We start from the raw sequence: 19,753 nt of genomic DNA on the forward strand, positions 1-19,753 counted from the left end.
GAAATCATATCTCTAACCACAATGGTATGAAACTAGAAATCAATTACAAGAAATAAAACTGAAAAACACACAAACACATGAAGGCGAAATACATGCTTCTAAATAATGAATGGGTCAACAACGAGATCAAAAAAGAAATAAAAAATACCTTGAGACAAATAAAAATGAAAGCACAATGACCCCTATCTATGGGACACAGTGAAAGCAGTGCCAAGGGGGAAATTCATGCAATGCGTCCTACATCCAGAAACAAGAATAATCTCGTATAAATCATCTAATCTTACACTTAAGTGAACTGGAAAAAGGATAGGAAACAAAACCTAAAGTGAGTAGAAGGAAAAAAAAAAAACAGATCAGAGGAGAAATAAATGAAATAGAGGCTAAAAAGAGAATACAAAATATCAATGATACCAAGATCTGTTTTTTTTTTTTGAGAACATAAACAAAATTAACAAACCTTTAACATGACTCATCAAAAAAAAGACAGAAGACCTAAATAAAATCAGAAATGAAAGAAAAGAAGTGACAACAGAAATACAAAAAAAAATAATAAGAATAAGAATACACTACGAGTAACTATATGCCAACAAATTGGACAATTTGGAAGAAGTTAATGAAGTCCTAGAAGCACACAATTTTTTCAAGGCTAAATTAAGATAAAACAGAATATCTGAACCAACCTATTACTATTAATGAAATCTAATCGGTAATCAACAAGCTTCCAACAAACAGAAGTCCCTGACCAGATGTCTTCACAGGTGAATTTTACCAAATATTTGAAGAAGAATTAACATCTATTTTGCTCAAAGTACTCAAAAAAATTAAAGAGAAGGGAAGGCTCTCAAGTTCATTTCATGAAGCCACCGTTACCCTGATTCCAAAACCAGACAAAGACATTACAAAAGAAAGAAAACTATAGGCCAGTATCCTTAATGAACATAGATACACAAATCCTCAACAAAATATTAGCAAACTGTATTCAGCGAAAACATCATACACCACGATCAAGTGGGATTCATTCTTTGTATGCAAGGTTGGTTCAATATCTGCAAATCGATTTATGGGATAACACCACCTAAACAAAATGAAAAATAAAAATCATATGGTCTTATCAGTAGATGCAGATTAATCATTTGACAAAATCCATTATCCATTTATGATAAAAACTCTCCATAAAGTGGTAATAGAGGGAACATATCTCAACGTAATAAAGGACATATATAACAAATTCACGGTTGGTATCTTACTCAATGGATAAAAGTTAAAAGCACTTCTCTTAACATCAATAACGAGACAAGTATGCCCACTTTCACCACTTTTATTCTTCATAGTACTTGAAGTCCTAGCCACAGGAATCATACAAGAAGAAGACATGAACGACTTCCAAAATGGACAGTAAGAAGTAAAACTGTCATTATTTGTAGGTGACATGATACTATATAGAGAGAACCACAATGATTGCACTAAAAAACTGTTTAGTAAAGTGTCAGGATACAAAACAAATATTCAGTAAGGTTCCATTTTTATACACCAATAATGAACTACCAGAAAAAAAAAGAAATTAAGAAAACAATCCTATTTGTAATCACATAAAAAATACTTAAGAGTAAATTCAGCCAAGGAAGTAAAAGACCTGTACTCTGAAAATTATAAGACATTGAAGAAAGAAATTAGAGAAGATACAAATAAATGGAAACGTATTTCCATGCTCATGGGTAGGAAGAGTTAACATAGTTAAAATATCCGTACTATCCAAAGCAATCCATAGATTCAATGCAATCCCTATGAAAATACCAATGGTGTTTTTCACAGAACTAGAGCAAATAATTCTAAAATTTATATAGAACCATAAAAGACCTTGAATAGCTATTGAAATCTTGAGAAAGAAGACAAAAGTTGGAGGTATCATGCTACCTCATATCAAGATATGCCATAAGGCCACAGTAATTAAAACAGTATTGTGCTGGCACAAAAACAGACAAACAGATCAATGGAATAGAATAGACATCTTTGAAATAAATCCATGCCTATATGTGCACTTAATCTATGACAAAGGAAGCAAGAATATACATTCAGGTATAGAGAGTCTAGTCAATAAATGGTGGTGGGAAACTTGGACAGATACATGGAAGGAAGGAAGGAAGGAAGGAAGGAAGGAAGGAAGGAAGGAAGGAAGGAAGAAAGGAAAGAAGGAAGGAAGGAAGGAAGAAAAAAGATGAAAGAAAAAGAATAATGAACCTGGACTACCTTTTTATAACATATACAGGAATAAACACAAAATGGATTAAGATTTTAATTATAAGACCCAAAAACATAAAACTCCTAGAGGAAAATATTGAAAGTAAACCCTCAGACTTTATCCTTTGTAATAGTTTTCTGATATATCTCCTCGGACAAGGGAAACAGAATGAAAAATAAAGAAATGGGACTACATCAAACTAAAAAACTTTTTCACAGCAAAGGAAACCATTAGCAAACTGAAAAGACATCCTACTGAATGGAAGAAGATATTTACCAATGGTACATCTAATAAGGGGTTAACATCCACAATTTACAAAGAACTCATACAACTCAGCACCAAAAAACTCCACAAAAAACAAAAAACAAAAAAAACAATCCAATTGAAACAAATGAGCACAGTACCTCAATAGACATTTCTCCAAAGTGGTCATACAGATGGCCAATAGACCTATGAAAAGATGCTCAATTTCACTAAGCATTCAAGATATGCAAATAAAAACCACAATGGCTATCATAAATCAATCAATAAACAAGAAGTGTTGGCAAGGTTGTGGAGAAAGAACTGTTGTGCACTGTTGGAGGGATTGTAATTTGGTGCAACCACTATCAAAACCAATATGGAGATTCCTCAAAAAATTAAAAGACAGCCTCTTCAATAAGTGGTGCTGGCAAAATTGGAAAGCCACGTGCAAAAGAATGAAACTGGACTGCTATCTGTCACCATGTACCAAAATTAATTCAAAATGGATCAAAGACTTAAGCATAAGACCTGACACAATAAACTGCATTGAAGAAAACATAGGTACTAAACTTATGGACCTTGGGTTCAAAGAGCATTTTATGAATTTGACTCCAAAGGCAATGGAAGTAAAAACTAAAATAAACGAATGGGATTATATGAAACTGAAAAGCTTCTGCACAGCAAAAGAAACTATTGACAAAATAATGAGGCAACCAACTGAATGGGAGAAGATTTTCGCAAACAGTTCCTCTGATAAGGGGCTAATATCCAAAATATACAAGGAACTCATGAAACTCAACAACAAAAAAACAAACAACCCAATTGAAAAATGGACAGAGGACCTGAAGAGACATTTCTCCAAAGAGGATATACAAATGGCAAATAGACATATGAAAAAATGCTCAACATCGCTAATCATCAGAGAAATGCAAATGAAAACCACAATGAGATATCACCTCACCCCAGTCAGAATGGCTTTCATCAACAAAACAAATAGTAACAAGTGTTGGAGAGGCTGTGGAGAAAAAGGAACTCTCATACACTGTTGGTGGGAATGCAGACTGGTGCAGCCGCTATGGAAGGCAGTGTGGAGGTTCCTCAAAAAATTACGAATAGAATTACCATATGACCCAGCAATCGCTCTCCTGGGTATCTACCCCAAAAATATAAAAGCATTTCTCTATAGAGACATGTGTACGCCAATATTCATTGCAGCTTTGTTTACGGTGGCCAAGACATGGAAACAACCAAAATGTCCTTCGATAGATGAATGGACAAAGAAGTTGTGGTACATATACACAATGGAATACTATTCGGCGTTAAGGAACGATGATATAGGAATATTTGTGACAACATGGATGGATCTTGAGAGAATAATGCTAAGTGAAATAAGTCAGACAGAAAAAGCAGAGAATCCTATGATTTCACTGATATGTGGTATATAAACCAAAAAGAACAAGACAAAGAAGTGAGAAACAAAAACTCATAGACACAGACAATAATTTAGTGGTTACCAGAGGGTAAGGGGGTGGGGGGTGGGTGATGAGGGTAAAGGGGATCAAATATATGGTGATGGAAGGAGAACTGACTCTGGGTGGTGAACACACAATGGGATTTATAGACGATGTAATACAGAATTGTACACCTGAAATCTATGTAAATTTACTAACAATTGTCACCCCAATAAATTTAATTAAAAAAAATATTTATCATAGATAAAAGAAAAAAATTAAACATAGAACTATCTTATGACCCAGCAATTCCACTCCTGGCTATTTTTTCAAACATATCCAAAACACAAATTCGAAAAGATATCTGCACCCCATGTTTACTGCAGTGCTATTTACAATAGCCAAGATATGGAAACAACTGAAACATCCATCAATAGACGATTAGATAAAGAAATTTTGGTACATCTGCGTATATACAGCAGAGTATTACTGTGCCATAAAAAGAATGAAATCTTAACCAGTCGTGATAACATGGATGAATGTAGAGGGTATTATGCTAAGCAAATTAGGTCAGACTATGAAAGATGAATACCACATAATCTCACTTATAGTGGAATCTAAAGAACAGAATAAACAAATAAAAATAGACTGAGAGATACAGAGAACAAATTGTTGATCACTAAATGGGAGGGGGGTTGGGGGGTGAGTGTTAAAAGTGAAGGGATCAAGTAGCACAAATTGGTAGTTACAAAATAGCCACGGGGATGTATAGTTTAATATGGGGAATATGGCCAATAATATTGTAAAAACTATGGATAAGTAGGTCACATGTGTACTATACTTATCGGGGGAACCACTTCACAAATTATATAAATGTCTAACTACTACAGTGTACACATGAAAATAATATAAATTAGTATTGAATGTTAAGTGTAATTAAAAACATATTCATGGCATATAAGTACAGCATAGGGAATATAGTCAATAATATTGTAATAACTATGTATAATGTTAGATGGGTTATATATTTCTTGGGGTTATCACTTTGTGAGGTATACAAATATCTAATCACTATGTTGTTTTGTACACCTGAATCTAATAATTAAAAAAATAAAAGATTTTTAAGGGAGAAAAATTAAAAATGGTCTGAAAAGGAAGGTGAAATGGAGAAGTTCAAGTTGCAGCTAGGGAAGCAGGGAATAGCGTGATAATACTCTCATGCTGTTGCAGAATTTCTAAGAGTAGAGAATTTCAAATAGGAGGAAATGTTCATCTATGCTTACAACTCTTTACTTGTAATAAAAGAATTGCAAAGTGCCCCCAAAAAAGATCCCATATTGTATGACTTCATTCATATGTAATGCTCTGAAAAGGCAAATCTATAGAGAGAGATAATAGGTTAGTGAGTGCCAGGGGTTGGGAGTGACTGCAAATAGCCACAAGGGATGTTTTTTGAGTGATGTAAATATTCTCAAATTGCTTTGTGGTGATGGTTGAGCAACTTAATAAGTTAAATAAAAATAATTGAATGGTACATTCTAAGTGTGTGTATTTTATGGTATGTAAATTATATCTCAAAACTGTAGTGGATTCAAAGTGTCAAGGAATACATGCTTAATAAATGGTAGCTTCTATTATTGTTGAAGCAATCAGGAAAGCCTTCTGAAGTAAAGGACTTTTAATGATGAATATGGGTAGTGTGTGGCTAGATAATGAGAAAGGGAAAATGGAAGGATAGTGAAATGGCATGTGCAGTGGCATGGAGTGAGAAATAGGCCTAGTATAATTAGTGTTGGTATAGAACTGACTAGAGTAGGAAGTCTGTACTAGGTGATATTGGTAAGTAAGGAACTGTTGTAATCAGATCCAAGGCTGAAAAATGACTCGTGCTGCATGGCTGACACATACAATTAATAGTAGGTAGAAATGAAGATGTTTGAGTGGTAGATGACCCGGGTGATAGAGATAATTTGTCAGCTGGCTGGAGCTGATCCAAAATATTTAGACACTGCTTAGGCAATGGGATGTGATACAATGAGGTGTGATGTGGTGTGGTGTGGAGTGGTGTGACAGATACCTAAACAGGAACTTACATAAGATCAGTTTTGTGTGTGAGCATAGGATTGACAGGCCAGCCCTAGGAGCCAAACCTAGAGTGACTAGTATGGGAGCAGGTAAGGAAAAGATAGTGTTGCGAAGACATACATGTAAAACAGACAAACAAAAATGGTGGTCCAGCTGGCTATCTTTTTTTCTGGCTACTTATGGAATCATGTAAGCACTGATTAATCTGCCTTCCAGTTCTATGAGTTATTTAAATAAACAACCTTGACAAAATTATGCCCTCCAGCCTTCCAACAAATTCAGTGAGGTTGCTAGGGGAGAAATCTCTGAATGTCTTCTCAAAGCTGTCTAGAATTTTAAAGATTTTTTTCAACAAACTTGAGGCAAATCCTTACAGTGCTTAATCTAAGTGAAGTGATAAGATCACAACCTTTTCAGAAATGCCTTTGATGTCAATCCTGATTCTAACCAAATTTTACCTGACAGGGTAAGAATGAAACATTATAAGCTAGTTTGTCAAACATCTCAGTAATTTGTTTTGGCAATGATCTGTTGCAACTCAGCTCTGCACTGATGGACATGTTGAATGATATTCCTTGACTTGGAAGGAACTTATTAAGTGTTTGATAATTGATTAATGGAGTATAAATACACTATATAGACCTTGAAGTAATAAACTGAACCAGTATCCTTGTCAACCATTAGTCCTTCCTACCCACTGTCCATACTCTGATTTATTTTGAAAATGATGACTACTCATTTTCTTACCCACATGCCTACAATGACTCAGAAAAACTAGTGATGACAGCCAACAGATGCAGAAATGAAAAATATTACAGGTAATTCCTATTTTTAGTTTCAATCACCATTATAAAAGTAAATAAAAAAGTGCTCGTAAAAGATTAGAGTTGTAAAAGCCTATTTTTCCTCAAATCGCCTTTCTGATGTGTAAATTTAAAAACTATGCTATGATTTCTGATAATATGAACATAGAGATCAAGTAGATTGAAATTGCATTTTTATTTTTTCAGGTACATTTTATGATTGGCCATAACAGCACAGTAAGTATGTGATATTTTTGAGTTGATCATCCATTCAGTTTTAGAATGCTTTTAATTTCTTCTTCATCAATGTATCCCATTTCCTGAAAGAACATAGATAGATACTACAGGTCACAAACCAAAGAAATGGGATTATTTTTATCTTCATTGTTTTTCGTAATATTTTCATAAGTTATCAGGTTTCTTTCATGTAAAATTTCCTTCCATGTCCATATATATTATTGAGTGCTTTGAGGATTGACAGCACACACCATACTAATTTTCCTGCACTCTGCTTTGTATTTCGGTGTGTGATGCACGTGTTCAATCTGAAATACTTGATACTTTTGTAGATTAGCACCTCATGAATCTCTATTGAGGCTTATTTGCCGTGAGTAACTTTTTTTTACATGTCCAGGTAAGAGTTTAGGTTGTCATTCCATACTACAGTCTTTGAAGCTTCTTTATAGAGATAATCTCTCAATGTGATCATAACGCAAATGACCAAAAACATTTATTTTATCATAAAAATACTTTATATAACATTGGGAACATAACATTTATAATGTTCAAAACCAAATGAATTATAAAACCAAGGTGGCATGAAAGATTTCATCAGACCTGGAAGGTTTACCAGTGTTGCCTTGCAATTTCTTTCCTAGATTTCTAAAGATTTTTTAATCATTACAGCCCTTCAAACCTTTGAATACTACAGCCCCAAAGCTTGCTTCATGAAAGTCCATGTGTGGGCAATTCATTTACTAAGAATTACAGTTTCTTAAAAAGGAAGTGAGAAGTTATTATTAGTTTGATAACACAAAGTAACTCTTAATGTCTTGGTTCCCAATGGGTACTCTTATAAATTACTGACAAACAATAGGAAATGGCAATTCCTGCTTTACTGCTACTGATAGATAAATCTATGCCATATTAGTCTGGCTTTTATTGTCTCTTAAAGCATCATCAGATTGATTTTAGAGTAGCAAGGATATAAAATAAACACACAAGATACCTTTCCAATAAAGGAGAGGAAAACCAGCCTTTTTATGTGCCTGAAAATTCTGATGACAAAATGGAATGATATTTCTGAGCAACTTCTTGTTTCAGCACAAAAAGTGTATATCTGTTTCCTACTTGACTTAAAAAATATATAGAGCCAATTTGTTGTAGGAGAAATGACAGGTCCAAGAGAAAAATCAACCAATATTTCAGTTCTTTCTGTCACTGACAAACTATGTGACCTTCAGTATGTAACTTAGTTCTCTGCACCTTACTTTTCACCACGGTAAAATTATACGAAGGTGTGACAATTAAGTTCGTGAACTCATCCTAGAAAACGTTCACTATGGTCACCTTTGAAGTACTCCCCTTGGGAAGCTGTGCAGCGATGCCAGTTCCTAGTCCACTATTCAAAGCAATTTTGGAACTCTTTTTCTGGAATGGCCATCAGAGCAGTTGTCGTATTACCCTTGATATCCTGAATGTCATCAAAATGTCTTCCTTTCAATATTTCATTTATCTTTGGGTAAAGAAAGAAGTTATTGGGGACCAGACCAGGTGAGTAGGGAGGGTGTTTTAATACAGATATTTGTTTACTGGCTAAAATCTCCTTCACAGGCAGTGCCCTGTGAGCTGGTGCATTGTCGTGATGCCATGAATTGTTGGCGAAAAGTTCAGGTCGTCTAACTTTTTCATGCAGCTTTTGAGTACTTCCAAATAGTAAGCTTGGTTAACTCTTTGTCCAGTTGGTACAAATTCATAATGAATAATCCTTCTGATATCGAAAAAGTTAGCAACATTTTTACAACAACTTTGCAAACGTAATTGTCATACCTCATATGGTTAAATTAGATGACCTACAAGACACCTTTTAGTTTTTATATCATATAGTCTAATAGGATGGATACACAATAATGCCATACTATACCTTATTTGTAGTATATTTGTAATATATATATATATATATATATATTTGTAGTATATATATATTTGTAGTATATATATATTTGTAATATATATACACACATATATTTAAAGATTTTATTGGGGAAGGGGAACTTTATTGGGGAACAGTGTGTACTTCCAGGACTTTTTCCCAAGTCAAGTTGTTGCCCTTTCAATCTTAGTTGTGGAGGGTGCAGCTCAGCTCCAGGTCCAGTTGCAGTTTTTCTAGTTGCAGGGGGCACAGCCCACCATCCCTTGTGGTAGTTGAACCAGCAACCTTGTGGTTGAGAGCCCAGTGGCCCATGTGGGAATTGAACCGGCAGCCTTCGGAGTTAGGAGCATGGAGCTCCAACCTCCTGAGCCACTGGGACGGCCCTGTATATTTATTTTTATGATCTGACAGCAATATGTGACTACAGAGCTAGCAACTTTTTGAAGATGAAAAGATAGAGTGTGGATACTGAGGAAGGCTAACATAATAACTGATACTTGTGTATTATTAATTCACCCACAAGTATTTCTTGAACACATGGGTACCTGATCAGTGGTAGTTATAGAGGTGAAAATAAAATATTCACTTTCTCTTCACATGTAATAGCGAAGGATGTAGTTCTGTAATATAGCAAAGTCTTAATCAGCTAGATTTTTAGGGACAAAGATATTAATTGAGGCTTTTAAAAAATTTAGTTAGTGTTGCTATGTTTTACTTCAGTCTCTGTGGTTAAAATGTTTTATAAAACTGTAGTCCATTTCATTACCTGAATAAATACAGTTTAGTGAACATAGTTGTGTTGTATTTTAGTATTTGGAATTTCTATTCAGGGTATCAAGTTCATCATTTTGGAATCAGTTCTTATTGTACAAGAAAATTAGGAGAACGTGATGATTTATACTAGACCAGATCACTTGGGAGATGAGTTTGTTTTTCTATCAGTAAATTGAAGATATCTGCTTGCTTAGTTACCATGTTTCTTTTTCTCATAAAAATTGAGTAGAGAACATGAAATAATTTGTTTCATTAATTAGGTTTTGGTTGATTAAGGTTTTACTGTAGATAAAATCCTAATTAGTAACATGGGAATCTGGTTGCTCTTTTGAGAAGTAGTATGCTCAGTTTTTGATGCCAGATTTGGTTAGAAAAATGGGCTGAACACATATGATGGTATCCAGAAGAGATCAACCAGAAAGGTGGAGGTAAAGTATGCTGTGGTTACTATTTTTAACGCAGCTTTATTGAGACATAATTGACATATAACATTATGTAAATTTAAGGTGTATTATGCAGAATGGATAAAGGAAGTTAAAGTATTTGAGGTAAAGAAAAAAGAGCAGGAAATGTATGCATCTTCCCTCTAATTGAAGAACTCTCTTTTGGTAGAATGAATCCCACTTGGAAAGGATCTGAAAGGTTGTTAGTACAGTACCTCCATATATGATGTTTGAATACCTTCTACACCATTCCATTAGGTGACTGAGAACATCTGGAGAATTTCTGAAGCAGCCTATTCCACCCATGACTACTCCTGTTAAGTCTTCTTCATACTGAGCTCAAATATTTCCATCTACTGGTTTGAGCCATGCAGAATATATCTAATCTCTTCCACATCATAACCCCTCAGATATTTGATAAAGTTAACTGTATCGTCCTATTTGATCTAATTCTCACTTCCTTGAATCTTAGCAAGTAGATTTGTTCTCCAGAAGGTGGAGCTATCACCGAGAACATGTCCTGGCTCTGTATTGCCTACCTGTTATTGTACAAATTCCTTATGATATTTAAGGTTTTGCCTAAGTTTGGCCTTAATTCTCATTATTTCACCCCATGCCAGCTATACTCGAACCTCCCTGGACCTTTCTCTGTTTCATTAACAAGTTATTAATTTTGTCTCCATCATTTCTTTGCTGATGCTTTCCCTCTTCTATAATAGCCTTCTTTCCCTTCGGAGACTAGTAAACTTTAAAGTAGTTGCTCAAGGCCCAGGTCAAATGTCCTCTCTTTTTGTCAAATCGTCATATACTCTACTTCATATCCATCTCCATCCCTCAGAAAACTAATCCTTAATATGTTCTTATACTCATAGCCTATGCCTCTTTTAAATCACTTGTAACTTTTTATAATGTTCAAGTTTTATGTATTTGCCCAGCCAGAATATGAATGCTTGAGGTTAAATACCACATCGTGTTCATATTTTTACCCCAGACTTAACATATTTGAAAAAAAATTAATGTATAAACGATATATAAAATAGTATTTCATTTCAATGATAATAACCTTCATCAATTTCATGGGTTGTTACCAAAGTTTACCTTTCTGAAATGTGATTTATTCAATCCATAACTTCATTTGTTAGTCTTCCATCATATACCTTTTCTCTCAGCCTTTCTCTGTGCTGGTTAAGAACCTTAATACTTTTTGTCCGTTCCTCACTCCATTAATTAAGAGTTTCCAGGATCTTTTCAATAAATATCATGGAGCAGAATAGTGAACGGGAATAATTGTGTGGTGGGGTAAGGAAGGAGGTAGCCCAGGAACTGATAGCACCATTCATCCTAGTTAAAAATCCGAAACATTGTCATATTACTATCACCACTTCTTTTGATTCTAGCTTATTTCCCCAAGGATAAGTCCTACTTCTCACTGAATCACATAGCTGTTGTTATTATTTCAAAGTTAGTGGTGAATTATTAGTTGTCTTTCTTTGCTCAATAATGCAAATCAGAGAGTGTTTTACTTAAAATTACATGCATTTAATGTATGGTACTAGAACGTTACTTCTTACTCTTCCATTGAGCATAGGTCTTCCAAAGCAATTCAGGTCAGTTCTAAATCAATTTTACAATGAAATTTGTAGAAAATTACAGGATATTTCAAAGTCAACTTCTATTCTATCAAAAAAAGGAGAAGAAATGTGAGGATAAAAGTATAAAAGGTTGGGTGAGAACCTGAAGTTAATTTCTTTAGGTAAAAGTTTGATAACAAAAAGAACTTCTTTATGAAACAAGTGAACAAAAATCAAAACAAAAACAAGAAATAATCATGTAAAGAAGGCATTTCACAGTTCAGTAACATTAAGAAACCTGTGGGATTTCTGGTCCAGATGTTGGAGTAGGTAAATGCTGTGTTTGACTCCTCTCCTGACTACATCAAAATTACAACTAAAGTACAGAACAACCATCACTGAGAATCCTCTGAAGTCTAGCTCAACAGAAGTCCAACCTCTAAGGACATACAAAAAAAGCCACCTCAAGACTGGTAGGAGGAGCGGAGACACAGAATAGACTGGTCCCATATCCGCATGTGACCATTAAAAATTGGGAGGGATATCTTGGCTGTAGAGCTTTCCCTGGAAGAACGAGGGGTCCTAACCCCACAACAGGATCTCTGCCCCAGAGTTTCAGAGTCGGTAGAGAAGTTCCCATAATGTACATATGGCTGTGAAAACCAGTGGAGATTGTGGCTGAGCAACACAGCAAGCTGCTGGAGTACCAGGAGTTCTTCTTAACGAGCCCTGGCACAGACTTACTCACTGACAGACTCACTTTCTCTGAGCAATAGCACTAGAGCAGCAGTTTTAAAGGTGCCAGGGGCATATAGGGAAGGACTGAAGTGTCTGTCTCAGAGTAATGGTTGGAGGGGCAGCTTTCTCCCAGATCGAAGTACTGGCAAAAACCATTGTTCCTTTGTTGAACCCTCTTCCCTCCCAGCATGCAGATATAGGCAGCTGCCATATCTGAGTCTCTGTCAACTTCCCTAAGACTCTTTGCCCAGCCCTAATGATTCCCTGACATGCTGCACCACCCAACTTTAAGGCACACCCAAACCACTTCAAGTGGCTTTTCCATACAAACGACCTGACTTGGTGCACACTACAGTCTTTCCCAAAATCTCTCAAAGATTCACAAACCCAAAACAAAGAGCATGTGGCTTCAGCATGCCCTGAATGTCTTGCTGAAGTGCCGCAAGCCCAGCATTTGCAGCAGCAGGACTCAGTTTGAGGCTTGGACTCTTCCAGCCACCTCCAAGCTCATGGTGGGCATCTGCAAATTGCTGTCTGCTCGTGCCAGGTGGCCTTGGACAAGGGATAGGCTGCAGGTGAACTTCTCTGTGGTGGGGTCCCTACCAGGAGGCCCAAAGGTTGGCACTCCCAGTTGTCAGCTTCGAACCGAGCTGGAACACCACATGGCCACCTCCTTGGAAGACACACCCAGTGGGCACTCTAGGAAGGTATCAGAGCCCCACTGAAGCAAATCCTGCTCTGTAGGGTCAGCCCATACACAACTGTTCCTCCACTGAAGTCACAGCTGGTCCTCACAATCAGCCCGAGGCTCATTCCTTCCCATTGACCTGCAAATAGGAACCAAGTCTCAATTACAACAGGAGACCACACACAACCCATACAAGGGACACATCTGGATCACCAGTCTATAAGAAGAGAATGCATCACTAGGTCCCATAGGACTCCTACTACATATAGCCACTGTACTAAGACTGGGAGACATAGCTGTTCTACCTAATTTAGAGAAACAAACACAGGGAGCCAACCAAAATGGGGAGACAAAGAAACATGTACCAAATAAAAGAACAGAACAAAGCTCCAGAAAGAACTAAACAAAATGGAGACAAGCAATCTACCAGATGTAGAGTTAAAACACTGATTATAAGGATGCTCCTTGATCTCAAGGAGAAATTCAACAGAGATAGGAAACATAAAAATGGAGATAGAAAATATGAAAAAGAACCAGTCAGAAATAAAGTCTACAATAACTGAAATGAAGAATACATTAAAGGAAATCAACTGTAGATTAGATAAAACAGAGGATCAAATCAGCCATTTAGAAGATAAGGTAACAGAAAACACCCAAACAGAACAGTAAATAGAAAACAGAATAAAAAAAAAATGAGGATAGTTTAACGGGCCTCTGGGACAACATCAAGCGTACAAACATTCACATCATAGATACCCCAAGGTGAAGAGAGAGAGCAAGGAATTGCAAACCTATTTAATGATATAATGACAAAACTTTCTTAATCTGGTGAAGGAAATAGATATATGAGGTGTGATCAAACCATACATTGAATGTTTAAATAAAAAAAAAAATTATTACAGTAACAGACACATTGCCAATACTCCCCATCAAAATACTCCCCTCACTTTGAACACACTTATCCCATCATTTTTGCCACTTTCTGAAGCAGTTCTGGAAGTCCTCTTTCATGCCTTTAGTTGCACTATTGTGGCTGCCTCAATGTCCTGAATCATTTTGACTTTGGAGAAGAGACAGAAGTCACACGGTGCCAGATCTGGTGAATAAGTTGGATGAGGACAAACTGCAATGTTTTTATTTGACAGAAATTGTCGTATACCAGAAGCAATGTTTGATAGGAAGCATTGTTATGATGGAGGATGATTTATGACACACTTTAAAACACACCTTCTCTCAACCATAGCTCACACCAGACTGACTGCACCAAAACAAGGTGAAACTTGTCACACACTGTTACTAAGGTTTGACTCCACTTTGTGTATTGAAGATCCCTGCTGTTCCGTTGGATGGCACTCAACAGCAGCATTCACCAAATTTTTTGAACACAATAGAAAAGCTCCGTGTCACACACTGGTTCTGGTATGGTAATTTCTGTCAAATAAAAACACTGTGTGTTTTCATCTACATTATTTACCAGATCTGGCATTGTGTGACTTCTGGCTCTTCCCAAGTCAAAATGACCATGAAAGGTAAATGTTTTGAGTAGATTCAGGACATTGAGGCAGAGACGACAGTGCAACCAAAGACACTCATGAAATAGGACTTCCAGAACTGCTTCAGAAAGTGGCAAGAATGATGGGATATGTGTGTTCGAAGCGAGGGGAAGTATTTTGAGGGGCATTAATCGGAATTTGTCCTTTACTGTAATATTTTTTTTAATTTAAACATTTAAGTTATTGTCTGATCACACCTTGTAGTAGTGCAGGAAGGGAAGAGAGTCCTAAGAAAGATGAACCCAGAGACCCACACCAAGGCCCATCATAATTAACATGAAAAAGGTTAAATACAAAGAGGATCTTAAAAACACCAAGAGAAAGACAGTGAGTCATGTACAAGGGAGGTCTCATACTGTCAGCTGACTTATCAACAGAAACTCTGCAGGCCAGAAGGGCTTGGCAATAAATATTTCAAGTGATGAAAAGCAAGGACCTACAAGCAAGATTACTCAGCAAAGCTATCATTTAGAATCTATGGATAGATAAAAACCTTTCCAGACAAGAAAAAGCTAAAGAAGTTCACCACAACCAAACCAGTATTGCAAAATATGTTAGAGATCTTAAAGAAGAAGAAGAAGGAGAAGGAGAAGAAGGAGAAGAAACAATAAAATATATGAATAATAAAATGGCAATAACTACATATTTGTCAACAATTACTTTCAATGTAAATGGATTTAATTGTCCAATCAAAAGTCATAAGGTGGCTAAATGGATAAGAAAATAAGTCCCTTACATATGCTGGCTACAAGATAACTCACTTCAGATCAAAATACACACATAGATTGAAAGGTAAGGGATGGAAAAAGATATTTCAGGAAAATGGAGACCAGAAAAAAAACACAAAAAACTGGAGTAGCAATACTTATACCAGAAAAAATAGACTTTAAACAAAGGCTATAACAAGAGACAAACAAGGACCCAGTAATCACACTTCTGGGTATTTATCTGAAGAAACCCAAAATGCTGCTTCGTGGGGATGTGTGCAGCCACATGTTAATTTAAGCATTGTTTACAATGGCCAAGATGTGGACCCAACCTGGTTGTCTGTTGATGGATGAATGGGTAAAGAGTAGGTGATGCATACATACAATAGAATATTGCTTGGCCATGGAAAGTAATGGATTCTTGCCATCTGCAGTGGCATGGATAAATCTGGAGAGTATTGTGCTGAGTGGAGTGTGTCAGGCATTGAAAAACAAATGCCATATGATTTCACTTATATGTGGAATCTAAAGAACAAAACAAACAAACAAAATAAACAAACTCATAGAAGCAGAAAATGTTTTAGTGTTTGCCTGATGGAAGAGGTGTTGGGGAGATGGGGGTAAAAGGGGAAGGGATTAAGAAGTACAAATTGATTTGACAATCAATAGTCATAGGGACGTAGGGTATAGCATAAGGAATATAGTGAATAATATTGTAATAACTATGTGTGGTGTCAGATGGGTACTTGATTTGTTGGGGTGATAAAGGAGGGGTTGGGGGGCAGGGTGAAAAAGATGAAGGGATTAAGAAACACAAATTGGTAATTACAAAATAATCATGGGGATGTAAAGGAAAGCATAGAGAATGTAGTGAATAATGTGGTAATAACTATGTATAGTGCCAGTTGAGTACTACAGTAGTCAGAGTGATTATTTCTTGAATTATAGAAATGTCTAACCAGTATGCTGTACACCTGAAATTAATATAAAATAATATTTTATGTCAACTGTAAGAGAAAAATTTAAAAAGTGGGGATAAACTGTGAAGAGGTTCAAATTTTCCAGTAAAAAGCAAACAAGTCATGGGCATGTAATTTACAGTATAGGGAATATAGTCAATAATATTGTGATATTGTGCTGCCATGGCAGATGGTTGCTGTACTTATCATGGTGATCACTTCTTTAGGTATATGAATGTTGAATATCTGGTGTACACCTGATACTAATATAATATTGTATGTTAACTGTTAATAAAAGTCTTTTAAAAATATAGAGGTATGGCCTGCTACATAGTTCAGACATGATAGAATTTACCTGCTTAAACAAGTCTATGATAAGCATTCTAGAACTTGAGTTATTGAAGCCCAAATGAGATCATTTGGAACCCAAGAAATGATAAGCAGAGATGAATGCTTTTTAAATAGAGGGGAGCAATAGGAAAAGCTTTCATTAAATAAACTGTTTATTTGCCCCTTCCTTGAATTTTTTTTCTCCTAGAGTCTCTGGCAAAACAGCCCTTAACTGGAAGGTTTTTATAGTACAAACTGAAATCTATTTGAACACCAATATTATTTTAGGAATAAAAAATGGTCTAAAATGCTTGGTAAACTAGTCATGTCACTGGATTTTTTTATGACACTGGAGTTTTTTCCTCAGACCCTTGACTTGGATTCTAAGGAATATTAACCCTTTCTCTGAGGGTGTTCAGGCAAGAATGAGCTATTAACATTTGCTGTGCATCTCTGCAAATTAAGGGACTGTTATTGTGAGAAGTAAACATTGATTTTTTTTGAGCTGCCATTTCTGTTTCTGAGAAAAATCACATTTCAGAGTCAGTGAAAATGAAGAATTTATGTCTGAAATCCTAAACCTAGAAATATTATGTTTGGGCTTTTTACTTTTTCTTTATGCCAGGTATTTATCTCTTTAAATAAATATTTAGTATTAAATAGTTAAGTTGAATCAAAACCTAGAAGGAAACTTTCTATTTTAAAGAAACCCTGCTATGGGAAATTCATAGCAGGAGTTCTTCTGTGGTTTTGTAGGGCTTATGATCTTCTATTTCAAGGACTGAATTTTGGCTATATGTTCTTTTTTTGTTTGATGTGACATTTGCTATGCCAGGAGGCAGCTTGTTAAAGAAAAATTGTGTAAAATTATACCAAATTGAACTAATGTTTTAAAAAATTGATCTAAGTGTAAACCAGCCAACCAAATAACAAACAAGAGTGTTTTTAAAGAAATTAGAATTGGAAATAAAACTATGTATGAATTCCTTAACTTAGAGTTCTTAGCATTCTCTGACCTGAATATTTAGCATGACAATATTTCATTCAGCTTAATTCACTAAGTCAAATGATGGCTTATTTTCATGCTTTGTTATTGCTTCGAGAAAACTATAAAACATTTTTTAAATTAACCCATTATTGATAGTATTGTTCTATATTTCTCAGTCTGAAAATTACCTAGAGACTAACCTGACCTCCTTTCTCAGATGACAAAATTGAGACCCAGAGAAAATAGACTAATGCAAGTGGTGTACTAGGGGTGCCCCCAAAAATGTGTGCAAGTGGACACTTTGGTCAATATTGCTCAAGCAGTAGTTTGCCATAATCGGAAGTTTCTGGATGCTGATGGTAATCACTTTGAGCACCTCTCATAATTGCAGAAGTCAAATGTGACTTGTATTCATCTTTTGTAATCGGTATATATCGAGTATTGCAATATTAATGCAGTTTTCCTTTCTTAAAATATGTATACATTTTTTGGCACCCTCTGTATAATCTTGGAATTCTCTCAGTTCAGTGGTCTTTTTAGTACTGCAAGATGTTCCCTATGCAGTCAACTCTTTGGGCATTGTAACTGGAAGAAAACAATAATGATGTTAAAAATCACCACTTATTCTCGGATTCCCTTCATTAGCATAAGTAGCTAGGCTAAGAACCAGGTTCACTAGAGGAAGAGACTATGGGCTAGATGCCAGAAGTAGATGGAGTGAGGGAAGATAGTTCCAGAACTTTTAAATTTCAGTGAAAAGCTGACCCAGATAAAAATTTATCCATGGAATACTCTTAATCCTGAAACAATCCTGTGTTGCTTAGTTCCAAGCTTCCTACCAGCTCTTGTTCCTAGCACTCATCTTCTTACAGGTTTGTTCTTTTAAGGCATAGACTTAGACTTAAGAGTGCCCTTATACATAAGTCACCTATTCTTGTTGAGTCCTTTCCGTAACTTTCTTAACAAGTAGCCATTAAACATATGTAGGGATGACAGGAATTCATGCCATTCAACTATGCTAGTCACTCTCTTCTCAATGTTCATTATTTGGTCCATGGCCTTAAATTTTATCTAAGTATAGTTTGTATACAATATTATATTGGTTATATTAGTTTCAGATGTACAATATAGTGATTCAACCTTTTAAAGATGAGGAGCCCATATTTGAATACAATACTCCAGGAATAGTTTGAGTATCCAACTCAGATCAAGAATATCACCTTTTTTTTTCTAGAGCCTACATTTCCATTCACACAACCTTTGCTCCCATCAACCACATTATCTTGCCAACTCATTGTGCTGATAGTCAAGTGAAATATCTTAGTGTCTATACACACGCTGTTTTAAAGCCAACTTCTTCCATGATGTACATATGTAGTAGAGATATTTTTAATACAAATGCAGATTTTATATGTCTGGCTATGAAATTAGAACATGTCATATTTGATTCACAGTTACATCCTGACATGAATTTGGGGCTTCAGTAGGCTAGCTATTCAGACTAGTTCTGTGACATCTAAAAACTATTTCCTCAACCATGGCATGGGTAAAAATGTTAAATAAGATAAGCAAAAGGAGATCGCTAGAGACAAATTAACCAAATTAAATCATGGTATGGTTCTTCATTCACTTATATGTCAACTTAATTGCACCAAATATTATTTAAACTTATCTAATAGTATATTATGAAAGACATCGAAATGCTTTGCTGAATATGAAACACTTAAATCTACCCATTTCCATGTCCTGTCAATATAGTCAGTCTGATCGTAAGGAAAGTGCAGTTATTCTGTCAAGACGTATTTCGAGTATGCCCATGCTGCCCACTGCTACTGGCTGCTTCCTGGTGCAGAGCTATGTCAGTACTCTCAGAAGCTTTTTTATGAGGGGCAAGAAACATAAATATTTTCAACCACCTTCTCATGAATCCTGGGCTTCAGTTTATTCCTAATAATTTAGTTATTTTTTCTAGTCCAAAAGTAAATCTCTTCGACAGAAAAGACAGATGGAAAATAAGGCTTACCTACTT

At 35.7% G+C, this 19,753-nt stretch overlaps 1 protein-coding gene across 5 annotated transcripts in view; it reads left to right on the forward strand.

Moving 5' to 3' along the window:
• Window positions 1–19,753, forward strand: part of TENM1 (teneurin transmembrane protein 1) — a 1,334,622-nt gene that overhangs the window by 238,321 nt on the left and 1,076,548 nt on the right. For 3 of the 5 annotated variants that reach the window (XM_081042768.1, XM_081042769.1, XM_081042772.1), the window contains exon 2: window positions 7,029–7,058. The exons of the other annotated variants lie outside the window; for them this stretch is intronic. The gene's annotated coding sequence lies outside the window, so the exon portion shown is untranslated. The remainder of the gene's footprint in view (window positions 1–7,028; window positions 7,059–19,753) is intronic. 5 annotated transcript variants of the gene reach the window in all.

This window comes from Rhinolophus hipposideros (assembly GCF_964194185.1).
Source record: "Rhinolophus hipposideros genome assembly, chromosome: X".
Classification (NCBI taxonomy): domain Eukaryota; kingdom Metazoa; phylum Chordata; class Mammalia; order Chiroptera; family Rhinolophidae; genus Rhinolophus; species Rhinolophus hipposideros.